The sequence below is a fragment of the Garra rufa genome, chromosome 1, assembly GCF_049309525.1.
Source record: "Garra rufa chromosome 1, GarRuf1.0, whole genome shotgun sequence".
Taxonomy (NCBI): Eukaryota; Metazoa; Chordata; class Actinopteri; order Cypriniformes; family Cyprinidae; genus Garra; species Garra rufa.
In genome coordinates this window covers 84,930,215-84,944,490 of record NC_133361.1, presented here as the reverse complement: position 1 = coordinate 84,944,490, position 14,276 = coordinate 84,930,215, and positions in this window count along the sequence as shown.

Here is a 14,276-nt window from a genome sequence, read left to right as displayed (position 1 = left end):
ATTTTTTTTAAATATATAACATATCAGTTATTAGTAAAATATCACAATAGTGTCACTCACTTATTTCATAATCAGAAGATATCAGCAGAAGGTCATTCTACTCACTAAAATTACGATTATAACATTTTAAATCATTTTTGCCAAAAGTTTACCATGTCATACTGAGGTATCAGTTTTTGCAATTATGCCACATAATTCCTAAACCCTAAACCTGTTGAAAGCATTTTATTAGCTCTGTTAACGACAGATACCATTCTATTTTTGGGGTGCAGAACAAACACACACAGTCATAAAGTGTCATATAAGGGAACATTTTTAAATTATAAACAAAGTTCATGGTTGGCCTGAAAAAATGAATGTAAATATTATTTAAAATAGTAATACAACTAAATAACAATGACAGGGAAAATGTCTGAAATCTCTAAATCATTTAGTTAAAAATATTTTGTAATTAAGTGTGTGTGTGTGTGTGTGTGTGTTTTAATCTCCATTGTGGGGACCAATTATTCACACAAAGAGTAAAACCTGAATTTTTTTTACATTTTTGTGACTTACACTTATGGCCCATAGTCGGGCTGAATGTGTCTAAATGTGCCGTTTCTCAACCAGAATCGGGCCAGATCCGCAGATCCAAAGCCTAGCCAAATCCGGCAACCATTGCTGGGCCAGAGCCGGCTCACTTCTGGCGAGCCGCTGCCAGAACACAGCCGAGTGAGCCGGCTCTCAGCCGCAATCGGCCCGATTCCGCTGGCTACCTTAAGCAGCTGCCTTTTCATTACACAAACACTAACTTCAGATTGCGTACAAAATTCGAACGTTGTTTGATTTCAATAATGGTCTTTATATAATTGGAAAATTAATTTAAGTTTACCATATGCAGAGCTCTTGGGCAAATAATGACTCGTTATATTATCGATAAACGACACTTTCATCAAATAAATTTTGAAGCGCTAAATACTTTTCTACAAAACAATCCTTGGATGAAAACCCACGAGACTTCATCTCGCCACCACTAAACAAGGAAATGTTCCACAAAACATCTTTAAAACATAAATCCAGGAACTTCATCTACAAGAGCAACACTTAGACCTACTCACCTCAGCTGGCACCAACCCGCTGGACTCCATTAAGAAACCCGAGAAAAGGCGGACTGCGGCTTTATAGCAGTGCTGGGAAATGCATCATGGGAAATGATGGGAGAAACCAACTCGGCAGGGGTATGTAGAAATATGAAGGTACATAATACATATATATTTCTACAATCCTGAATAACTGCATTTATACCCATGAGTACAACATTTACAAGCAGGCAGTAACCAAGAAATGTAATAATAGCTATCCATTTGTAAATAGTTCAGCATCATAAAACACACACACACACACACACACACACACACACACACACACACACACACACACACACACACACACACACACACACACACACACACACACACTTGGTTTCTCCCATTCCCACGATGCAGCTGCAAAGGTATATAAGCTCATTCGGTTGTTTGTTCTGGTTTCGTAAATGGTTTGCCAACTGCTGTAAAAGTCAAAGAAGAAAAAAAAGTAGTAGATCTGGTTTGTTTTCTTGATGGTCTCCAGAAAACTGTCGATCGAATCACTATTTGGTCGATTAATTGTTTTTAGGAGTAAAATAACGCTTCTATTGTACGATGCATGAGATGGACTCATCAACTTTTACCCATTTGGTCGAAATCAACGTTTGTTCTGTGGAGACACGGCTGGAGAAACCAGAGTAACTGCGACTGAGTCAAGGTAAGCAACCGGTTTCCATTCACTGAATTATTTATTTATTTTTTGCCGATTTTTAATGGTGTAGTTGATGAAACGGTTTTTTTTTTTTTATAAAATCTTTTATGAGTCGACAGGTCTAGTGTTGTATGTTATTTGTTTATTTATGTAGCACAGTGTTCCAGCGAGGCACACATGTAGCAGAATGACAATAAAACTCGACTTGACTTGATGACTGCCTCCCAATGTAAATACCATCCATCCTAAATTGTGATAACACTATTTATGGCAGATAGGGTGGATGTTAGGCACGTTAGGATGCAGGGAATATTTTAGCACATAAATCAGCCTGCTCTCATTGTTTATAGGTATTTATACCTAACGTTTAGAGGTGCAAAACGTAGGCTACATTGTTGTACGTTTTTATTGATGCTAAAACGTAAAACTTAGACTTATCTTTTATTTCATTAAGATATTCGTATATGGCTTTATCATTTTATTGGTAAGCGATGTTTAGTCACATTTCAGCCATTAATCAAACTAAAATACAGTCCACCACACATAAGTTACACTGTTTAATAGGTCCGCTGTAAAATCAGCATTCAGTCCCAAAGGAAACATGATTTACGTGGATATTAAAAACACAAGTGAAGTGCAAAGACTTGTTTACAAAACAGATAATACTTTGGCAACCAAATGTTACATGTTACAAAAAAAAAAAAACAATTTTTTTGTCGATGAGAGAGGCTCATGAGCACAATGCTGTTTAGTTAAATTTGACTCATTTATTCATTTTAGCTCAACGTTTGTATTCTGTATTCATTATAGACTATTATTTTGTGTTTTACTTTATAGTTTAAATATAAACTTTTATCGGTACTCATTCAAGCTTCTTCTGTAATACCGTTCAGTTTAAAGGGTTTGTTGTGGATTATGGAGAACTAATGTTTTAGTGTTTCGTTACATTTATCGGTATTAAATATAAATACTGTATAATTATTGCTATTGTTTTCGAATATAAGGGTGTTTTGGAGTAAGATCAGTTTCTCTTTCTCGAGTGTACTTCTCTTTCTCAGTGTGCTAAACTCTAGGGGCAAGTCTTCTAAAGCTGGTGTTTTAGGGGTGTGATATTTAAATGATGATTGTTTTCATCCTCCACATTCATCAACGACATTGGCCTCATATAGGAATGACCCTTTAATAAATGTGATGTAATGTTGATCAAATATTTCATTTTTAAGTCTTCAGTGTCGCATGCTCCTTCAGAAATCGTTATAATATGGTGAATATCCGTGTTGTAAACTGATTTACAACACGGATATTAAATGATTTTTTAAAAAAAAGCGTTTTTTTTTTTTTAGAACCTTATTATTTTTTTAGGGTTTTTTTTAGAATAGAAAATTAAATAGAACAACATTTACTCTCTATCATTTCGATCCAGCAGTAGGCCGATCTCTAAAATTGCCTTTTATTACTAAGCTTTGGAACAAAGTGTTGTTTTTACAACTTCAGTCGTATTTGGATTATTTTAATATTTTCCAGTGTGATTTTAGACAATTGCATTCAACATTATCTCACGAAAAAATGTATTTCTATACAGCCTTGTAATTCATTGTATTTTTCTACAGCTTTCGAGTTTTTCTAACTGGCCTTTTTAGCAGAGCATTTGAGCTTCCAATTATTATTTTTTATTATTTTTTTATCTATTGTTTTTTTGCATGCATATCTCCAACAAAATACCTGTAGGCTACTGTTCCATAATGTCTGCTTGCAGTAGAAACCTTCTCAGAAATAATCAGATTTGTTTTGCTAAATCTATGTTCAAAAAGAGTTTTAATGTCATAAAAAAAGGGGGGAGAGGCGCAGAGTGGTAAAATAATACTTATTGATTACTAATCTGAATCAGTACATTAGAACAGAAACAGCATCTCCGCCGCCTTCGGTCTTCGAGATCTCCGCCTGGAGCTGCTCCGCTCCCCGAGACACTTGGCGAAAACGTAAGTAAATGTAAGTTTTGTAGAACCATATTTTACGCAAAATATGAGTTATCATGAGATCACGTTTCATAAATTCTATAACCACAGTTCAAATGTCACAAATTGTTTGGAAACACTTTTCGAGAAAAGTGTCTTTAACGCAAGTAAATGCTCACCTTAAAGCACAGATTCTCTGTAGTTCAAAGCGCATTAAATCATAAACATATTATTAAATTTTATCTAAAATTATTATGTGGTAAGAGCGAATAACAACGAAACGAAATTAAGCATTAATGCTGCCAGTTGTTGCATAGTTTTTTTTTTCTTTCGTTTTGTTAATTTGTTATTTAGATAAGATATTTCGGATAAACCTATTTTAGTATATATAGCTTTATTATTTTCCTCCGTTCACAGAAGCGGGTGAGTAACCATATGAATCCTCAGCCCACCTGTTCTGTTGTTTATGCTGCTTTTTGTGTATAAAATTAATCCCTGGAAAACAAGTTTAGGCTTTTTTAATTATAAAATAACCGAAATAAACATTCCTATTTGCAATACCGTTAGTAAGTTAAACAGAATAATACAACTGCACTAGTTTATGAATATTGCTTGATGTTCACACTTGTTAATAAAATAATTTTGTGGGTCTATACAATTAAAAAAGCCTATATTGTACAGGTTTGTTTCAAATGGATGGAGAAGCTAATAGCCAAAGTAATTTGCGCAACAGCTGAAATTATGAAACCGCTCAAGGGCATTTTTATTTTTATTTTTTTGCCATACACCAGTGCTTCGTATTTTTTTAGCTTAGTTGGACTGAATTTGCCTGCAGCAATTTCGTAGAATTGTATAATGAGAGCATTTTGCTAATTTAGATTATTTTCCTGGCCGACAAACGAAGCTTGTTTTATTCTTTTAGGGCGTATATTTATATGTGCAGATATCAGCGTAAACAACAGACCATGAGGATTCACACACCTGCCGCACTTCCGTTAACAGAGAAAACAGAAATTATAAAAAGTAAAATAAAATAAATACGGCTAGCATACACGAAATATATTTGTCTTAAATTAACATTAAACAAAGAGAAAAACTCTGCAACAAGTTGGTTTGACGGGTATAGTTTTTGTGACACTCTTAATGCATTTAATTTGTTTTCTGAATCGCAACATTTCAGCCATTAATCAAACTAAAATACAGTCCACCAAACATAAGTTACACTGTTTAAGAGGTCCGCTGTAAAATCAGCATTCAATATTTTTTGGATGTCGATGAGAGAGGCTTGTGAGCACAATGCTGTTTGGTTTAATTTGACTCATTTATTCATTTTAGCTCAACGTTTGTATTCTGTATTCACATATAGACTATTTTGTGTTTTACTTCATAGTTTAAATATAAACTTTAATCGATACTCATTCAAGCTTGTTGTGGATTGTGGAGAATTAGGCTATAATGTTTAAGTGTTTCGTTACATGTATCATAATTAAATACTGTATAATTAATGCTATTGTTTTCGAATATAAGGGTGTTTTAGGGTAAGATCAGTTTCTCTTTCTCGAGTGTACTGTCCTTTCTGTCCTATAAGTTGATTTGTGCTCCGATCTGCTCTTGTTTCTGCGTTAGACTGATGAATGAGGCCATAGTGCCGGCGTTTCTGGTCAGATATACTCTTGTTTTTAATAAATGCAGAGTCTTGAAGCAGTGAAACGTGTATTTAATCCAATAAAACGTTTGTCAGGAGAACAAGAATGACGGAGAGTTGTCTGTAATATTTCTGTCAGGATGTGGTTACTGATCTGTGTTTATCTGCAGTGATTTCATCTCTCGAGTGTTTTTTTTTTTTTTTTTTTTTTTTTTTTTTTTTGTCAGCTATGGTAGAGAATATTTTTTCCTGTGCTCCGATCGATTAGGTTTCAGATTGGGTTTTGTAAAAGGGCTTTGATGAACTTATGTATGAGTTGAACGTTGTGATGAGTTATTAAACAATGCAAATTATGAACGCTCGTAGGTTATAGCATCTGTTAAAGCGAAGCTATTCATATTAATCATACTTTTTTTTTTCTCTCTGTCTCTAAGGATGGCGGGTGTTTCTGCAGAAATTCTATGATGCAATGGGTTTAAGAGCCAAGATACACGTGTGTTTTTTTTTTTTTAAATCTCAAGGGTACTTCTAGTAAATATATTGGGTGAAAGAGGTTCGGGTGACAAAGTTAGGAAATCTCTGAATAAATAACGTGACGACCAAAATTCTAAATACAAATTAATGTGTTCATCAAAAGTTGATGTAATGTTGATCAAAGATTAATTTTTCAGTCTTCAGTGTCGTATGCTCCTTCAGAAATCGTTATAATATGATTAATATCAGTGTTGTAAACTGATGGGCAGCTATTTTAGTGTGTGTGTGTGTGTGTGTGTGTGTGTGTTTTGGAACCCGATCATTATTTTCAGGATTTTAAGAATAAAAAATAAATAGAACAACATTTACTCTCTATCATCTCGATCCAGCAATGTACAGTAGGCCGATCTCTAAAACTGCCTTTTATTACGAAGCTTTGGAGAAAGTGTTTTTACAGCTTCAGTCGTATTTGGATTTTAATATTTTCCAGTGTGATTTTAGACAATTACATTCAACATTATCTCATTCAACATTATTTTATGTCTATACAGCCTTGTAATTCATTGCTTTTTTTTTTTTTTTTTTACAGCTTTTGGGTTTTTCTAACTGGCCTTTTCATCACTGCCTTTGAGCTTCCAATTCTTTTTTTTTTATCTATAGTTTTTTTTTTGCTTGCATCTCCAACAAAATAGCTGTAGGCTACTGTTCAATAATATCTGCCTGAAGTGGAAATCTTCTCAGAAATAATCACATTTGTTTTGCTAAATCTATGTTCAAAAAAGAGTTTTAATGTCATAAAAAGCGGGGAGATGCACAGAGTGGTAAAATAATACTTATTGATTACTAATCTGAATCAGTACATTAGAACAGAAACTATACCTTAAAATGAAAAGCAGGTTTTTTACGATCAAAAACCGGTGAACCCCTGTGAACCTTTCAGCCCATAGATCCAGTATGTGTTCAAACATTAAGTTGAAAACGGCTCCAATACAGACTAAACCTGACCAGTTTCATTAGCGATTGCAGAGAGTCACAACCAGATGTCAGAAAGTTATGCTTTTCAGCGTGTATGTGTCTTAACTTCTCCAAGCAGGGTTTTTTTCCCTGGACTCGTGCACCCAGGACACCGTCTTCTCAGATCTCCTTTACTCCAGCGGCGGGATCCAGAACAGACCCTGAGTGCAGCAGCATCTCCGCCGCCTTCGGTCTTCGAGATCTCCGCCTGGAGCCGCTCCGCTCCCCGAGACACAGAAAGCGACGCTGAAGCGAAGCGATCATCAGAGACTGCATCTTCCGGCACATCTATGCTACCTTGGCTAGAGGTAAGGCACATGTGCGAAATAGGGGTACGAGGCAAAAAACGACCCGTGTCGACCGGTTTATGCTTACGACGTTCATGACCTTACTCCGATAAAAGAAAACGGGTCACCGCGTTTACATAACCACATGCTTTTCTGGCTTTATTATATAGTTTATGAGTCAAGTTTATTTGTGCAGCGCTTAAAGTAACTTACTACATGGACAACTATATCGCAAAAAGGACATTACCCCTGGATTTTCTGAACACTCTATTCCCATTGCTAAATCAAAAACATTATTGATATCGGTAATATTATCTGTAAGTAAAATACTGACAAATGTTTTTGAAGCAAAACAGGGTGCTGTATAGCACCAAAGTCCCTTTAAGTCAAGTCATGTCACTCGGCGGCCATCTTTGAAACGCCTCTCGGGCATAAAAGTGCAGGTCCTATCTGTTTGAATGGGGAAACATCAAATTCTCAAACTGTTCACCAAGCTTACGATTAAATTTCATATTTTAAATCTCTAAAGAAATCCAACAAGAACTGCCTCATAAATATGGTTCCTTGTGCTCCAATAGCATGAAAAAACGCTTATTTTTCCGGCTTGACGAGCCAGTGCGCGCGCAGTACTGAGCGCATGTCTTAGAGCGCCCATTGTTTCTATAGTAACCGGGACTTCTAACGGCAGCTGCAGTGACGCGCTGACTTTTCTAACCAACTATTGGCTCTTTCACAAGAAGGCGGGGCTTCGCGGCCATAATGAGCGTTGCATTTTTCCCCATTCAAAACTACACGAGTGACATGTCTTGGGTATTCTATAGTCTTTGATAGCACTAACTGAAATAAAATGCATCGTATTAACAGTGCTTGTATTTTAAGGTTGTGCAATTCAACATGGGTGGATATTTAGGCTGTGCATTTTTATAGTGGCAAAAAAGTAAAATTTCATTTGTAAAATTTTCAATGTTAATACAGATTATTTTTGGTCCATGTAACGGTTTGCAGTTCTTTTGTTCAATTTGCACCATCAAAATTAAACACAAAAATTGGCTTCAAACTTTAATTTTTTTTTTTGTTTTTTCCCCCTCAAATACTTCAAAAACGGATAATTGTCTCTCTGTTTAATGTAACATGACATTGTTTAACAAAACATGAGATTTATTCAGATTTTCCGTGAGTGTTTTGCGCTCGCGGTTGTCTAAGTCAGAACCCAGTAACTGTGATTGCGCATTAACAGCCACAGTTTGTCTGTATGATAGTGTGGTAAAGTTAGTTTTAGTTTCGATGTTCGCCGTATTGCTTTCATTTGCCACTGTTCAAAGATATCACTATCACGATCATTTTAATAATTATATAGACATGAAACAATATTTTAAAACTGTTGTATTGCAACAGCAAACTTAAAGGAACAATATGTAAGAAATTTATGTCAGTTAATCATAAAATGGCCCTGACATGTCACTAGACATTAAGAAATCATGTTCATTTCAAATACTTATATCACTGACAACAGTGGTCCGGCCAGGATATTGTCATTTAAAAGTGCAAGTTGCAGCCCTCAACTGATGTTATTGTTGTCATTTTGTGTTTTGGTCTGAGGCTCCACCCTCCAGCTATCGACCAATCACGAAGTCAGTAGAGTTTCGTGATCCGGGTTGCCAGCTCTGTTACAGCTGCAGCTATACGAACGTGTCGGATAAAACATGTATAACGTTACGAAACCTAAAAGACCTCGTTATGAATCCGAAATACGTTGTGACAAAGTCCGAAATAAAACAAGGATTTGTATAGGAGATGCCTTTGAAAGATGGAGACGGCTGAAAACGGAGAAGAATTTGAAGATAGACTTCAACATTGCTAATTTTCTCCTGGACAGGTAACGTTAAGATTCATCTATGTTTGGCTAACTTTTCTTCCGTACACAGTGGATTTTCCACGGTCGCCCATGCTAAATGATTTCATAAAAAGCTTTATATCGCACCACTAGCAGGGTATGAAAACAATCTATGTTCCGATTGAAATGTGGTATTACAGTACATCTTTACGAAATATTTGGCTAATCGCCATCTGTAAATTTTTGCGATACATAATTACTTCGCAAAACATCTCTTGTGAAGCATAAACATAATTAACAGAAGAAAAACAAATTACTGTGTAGGACTCGTCACTTGCCGTTGGAAGCTCCTTGTAGCAGCCTACTCCTGCAGCTTAGCTGGCAACCTGGAGTCAGGTGGACACACTGTTCTACAGTATTTTGAAAGTGATTGCAGTACCAGTTTTGGCCACAATCCTACATATTGTTCCTTTAAACTGGAGAAAGCTTTGATGCGCTATCGCAGCGCTTGATGTGTAAGGGACCATCTGACAAATCCACCGACTGGATTAAAACGTCCAATGCATTTTAATTAAAATGACTTCTAACATTGAAAAACACATTGTTAAACTATAAAGCTTGTAATACTTATGATTTACTACAGGTGCGATTTTGCCAATACCTTCCTTCATATAGATTCCTTAATAGATTTTATGAACATGTTGTGTAGTGTACATTACACAATATGTTCATAAAATCTACTGTAAGTACATAGAAGGCTGTTCATGAAGACTGTAGGTGTCCAACTCCAGACTGACTTACTACAGGTCAGATTTTGCCCAAATCTCCTTTACTGTTTATACAGTAGACATTTTAAGTACAGTAATTTACCAAGTTTTTTACATGTTCCAAAGGTTGTAATAAGTTACTAGCAGACAGAATGGCTTGGGTTACTACAGGTGAAACAATATCGCCCTTACTGTATGGATACAGGATACATATTTTCAATAAATACTGTAATTTACCAAAAAGGGTTTTATCATGTTCCAAAGGTAAATGCGTACTTCAAACATATGAAGGGAGGAATTGGAAAACAATCCCACCTGTAGTATGTCAGTCATGTATCATACATACAACTGTTTAATTGTAAACATATTTTATTCACTGTACTGTATCTACAGTAATGGAGGTTTCAGCAAAATTTCACCTTTCATAAGTCAGTCTTGCAACTGCAAAATATTACAACCTTTGCAACATGAAAGAGAAATGTATATATGAAGGAAGATATTGGCAAAATCTCACATGTAGTAAGTTAATCTTGCCACTAGGAACATACTACAACCTAGAACATGGAAAAATATTTTGGGCGTGTATAGTCGGTTTTTATGATAATATTTGAACACTGTACATACAGTAAGGGAGCTATTGGCAAAATACCACCTCTACTAAGTCTGTCTAGTCACTATAAACCTACTACAACATTTGGAACATAAAAAAAAAACCCACTGGTAATTTACTGTTAGTTTTTCATAAATTGTGTACTGTACATTACAAGAGTGTAGATATTGACAATCCCACCTGTAGTGGGTGAGTCATGTAAGTAGGAATATACTACCTTTGGAGCATGAAAAAAAAAATGGGTAAACTACATTTGTTTTCTAAAAATTGTGTACAGTTCACACAGTAAATGAGCAATGTCTTGGCAAAATCTTCTGGCCACTAGGAACGTCCTACAACCATTGGAACATAAAAGCTGTTTGTACTTCTTTCTTACAAGCTTTATAATTTAACAATGTGCTTTTTCAATGTTAATGGTCATTTTAATTAAAATACTTAGACATTTTAACCCAGTTGAAGGAATTTTCAGACGGTCCCTTTCACATAAAGAGCTGCGAAAGCGCGTCAAAGCTCTCTCCGGTTTAAATTTACTGCTACAATACACGTGGACAGTTTTGAAATGTTTTCATGTTTATATAAATTAGTTACATATTAAAACTAATTCTGATAGTGAAATCTTTGAACAGCGGCAAGCGAAAATAATCCAGCGAATTCGAAACTAAAACTAACTTTACCACGCCATCATAAACGTGGCTGTAAACACGCACAATGCACGATTCTATTACATATTTGCATAAAACTTTGACAATTTTATACATTTTGCGTTTGTAGCTGCCTTTACATTACCCTTTAAATTGCACTAACATGCAAAATCTGGGGTGGAGGAAAGGATTTAAAGAGAATGGGCGCATTAGGTGCACTCATGTATTCATGTAGTGCACTGTCATGATTTCTGGGTAATGCAGGAAGAGATGGGAAGTAACGAAGTACAAATACTTTGTTACTGTACTTAAATAGAATTTTCGGGTATCTGTACTTCGCTACTTATTTTTGTGCCAACTTTCTACTTTTACTTCGTACATTTTAGCATGAGTATCTGTACTTTCTACTCCCTACATTTTCAAATCAGTGTCGTTATTTTTGCGTTTGATTATTATGCCATTTCGCACCGCATTTGACACATTCATGTCAATAATATGCGCCATGCATGCAACAGACTGATTGGTTCATGCTTAGAAACGTATGTAAACACACACAGAAAAGACAATTCTATTGGTGCATTTGTTTTTATACGCTCTGATACGCACAAGACATTAAATGTAGTGATGGGAAGTTCGGATCTTTTTATCGACTCGGATCTTTGAGTCTCGTTCAGCAAAATGAACGAATCTCTTTTTCGAGCCATTTCGTTCATTTTACCAAATATAATTAAAAAGCTACATGTTACTTCCACAACACACGTACTGCTTATACAAACGTTGATCACACTACAAACAAGACAAAACTATAACACTATTAGAAACAGAATAGATTCATTCATTGTTTACCTGGGTCTTACCTGGGCATGCATCACCTCTGTCTGTCCGGGTTTGAGTCGTTCGTTCGTTACGTGACAGACCAGAGATTTAATTCGTTCATCTCTCGATTCTTTGGGTTCGAGTCGTTCATTCTTAGTTGGGCAATTGCGCATGCGTGACTGAACGAATCACTCCCCGAGACACTCTGTAACGCTCAGCCAAATCAGGCAGGCTACACAAATAAAAGTTAGTTCGGTAATCCCTCTCTTAACCCTTATTCAAAGGGAATTATACAGAATAGACAAACAACGTGAAGATTGGATACCATCCACAAGTGTATTTACAGTGCAAAAGACCAATACCAAAACGACAACACATGAACATATACAACATATGGGAATTCCCTGACGTAGCACGGCAGAACTTTCGCGAGAAAAAAACAGGGGAAACCGCATTTTGCGGGGCAATACAGACAAGGGGATAAAATTGCACCAGCAGATACAAATAAGCAATTTAGTAATTCATTAACTGCTTATAAATATCCCTCTTATGTGGCCGTGCTACATAGATTCCCTCCCCCCAGCCAACGGCGTCTGAGGTGAGCGTCCATAATAACGCTTCAAATTCACCACATTTATTACGTCCATTTTAGGTGGGTTGCCCCAGCAGACCGTGTAATTTATTGGCCCTGTTTTACTTTTAATTTCAGCTGGAACCTCCCACTTAGGCGCTAGCTTGGCGGAGAATTTATTAGAGGCACTAGAAAGATGATGGGTTTTTAACCAGACTAGGTCACCCGATTGAAACTGCACATTTTTTCTACGGTAATTATAATACCTAGCTTGTTTGGCTTGGCTCATCCTCATCCTGTTTTTTGCCTCCTCCGCCATGAGGTTCTGTCGTTCTATCAGGGTGGATGCAGCTTGATCAGGTGAAGGTGATCGGTGGATTAGGCGTTCCAGCGGTCCCAGCATTTGCCTGCCCAACATGAGCTCTGCAGGTGTCTTTCCGGTGCTTTCCTTCTGGGCTGTGTTGATGGCGTAGCGGAATTCTGGAAGCCATTGGTCCCAGGTTTGGTGTAATTTTCCAACATAGGCAGCAATCATGGTTTTTACAGTCCTGTTTACTCTTTCTGTTAGGTTTGCTTGCGGGTGGTAGCTGGTGGTAAGTTTTTGGACACAACCCCATGTCTTACAGAGATCACCCAGAATGCTGGAAGTGAACTGGGGCCCTCTGTCCGACACTAGGTGCTTTGGGACCCCCCAACGAGTAAAAATCTCCTCCCGGAGAATTTTCACTATCTTCTGGGTCTTAGCATCCCGAAGTGGAAACATCTCCACCCACTTTGTGAAATAATCCACAACAACAAGCAGGTAAGTGTTACGTTTTTTACTCATGGGGAATGGACCCATTAGATCCACGCCTAGGGTGTGTCCAGGCTCTGTCACTTGTGAACTTTGGAGAAGTCCCGATGGTTTAGTATTACTGGGTTTGTATTTCTGACATACCTCACAGCTCTTTACATATTCCCAGACATCTTTCCTGACGGACGGCCACCATGCTACCTCCAAGATTTTCAGCAGGGTTTTTAACTGACCAAGATGGCCTCCTAATGGATTATCGTGGTAGTAGTACAGGAAATCTGTTTTTAGAGCTTGAGGTACTACCAACTGATATTTTTCTCCCTTTGTTTTTAAAGGTACTTTGCGGTAATACACCCCTTGATGTTCTTCAAAGGTGATGGATTGTTCTTTGACTGCACTTGGTTGGATGCCTGGCTGAAGGTGAGTGCTGATATTCTCTGACCGTTGAGCTTTAGCTATTTCTTCCAAGGAATGCGGTAAGGTCTTCGCATGATGAGATGACATTGAAAGGCAAGGAGCAGCATTATTAGAATGTGGCTCATAAATCCTGGATAAGGCATCCGGCCCGGTATTGAGGCAGCCTTTCCTGTGATGCACTTGAAAGTTGAATTGTTGAAGTCGGAGAGTCCAGCGAGTGAGACGAGAGGAGGTTTTGGGGCAATTGAAGGCCCAGGCGAGTGCAGCATGATCTGTGAAGACGTCAAAAGGCCTCCCCTCCAGGTAATGCCTCCATTTTTCCACAGCCCAGACCACAGCTAGACATTCTTTTTCAGATGTGCTATAATTTTTTTCAGCCCCTGTTAAGGTCCTTGACGCATACGCCACCACGTTTTCTCCTTCCTCAGACTGTTGGGTGAGGATAGCCCCAAGTCCTACATCGCTTGCATCTGTGTGGACTTGGAACGGCTTGTTGAGGTCCGGCTGTATGAGTACAGGTGAGTTTTGTAATGCTTGTTTAAGTGAGTGCACACTGTCTTGACATTCTGGCGTCCAGTCCCACTTAACTCCTTTCTTTTTAAGATGGTTCAGTGGAGCAGTGATGTCAGCAAAGTGGGATATGAACTTATGATACCATCCTGCCAAGCCCAAAAAT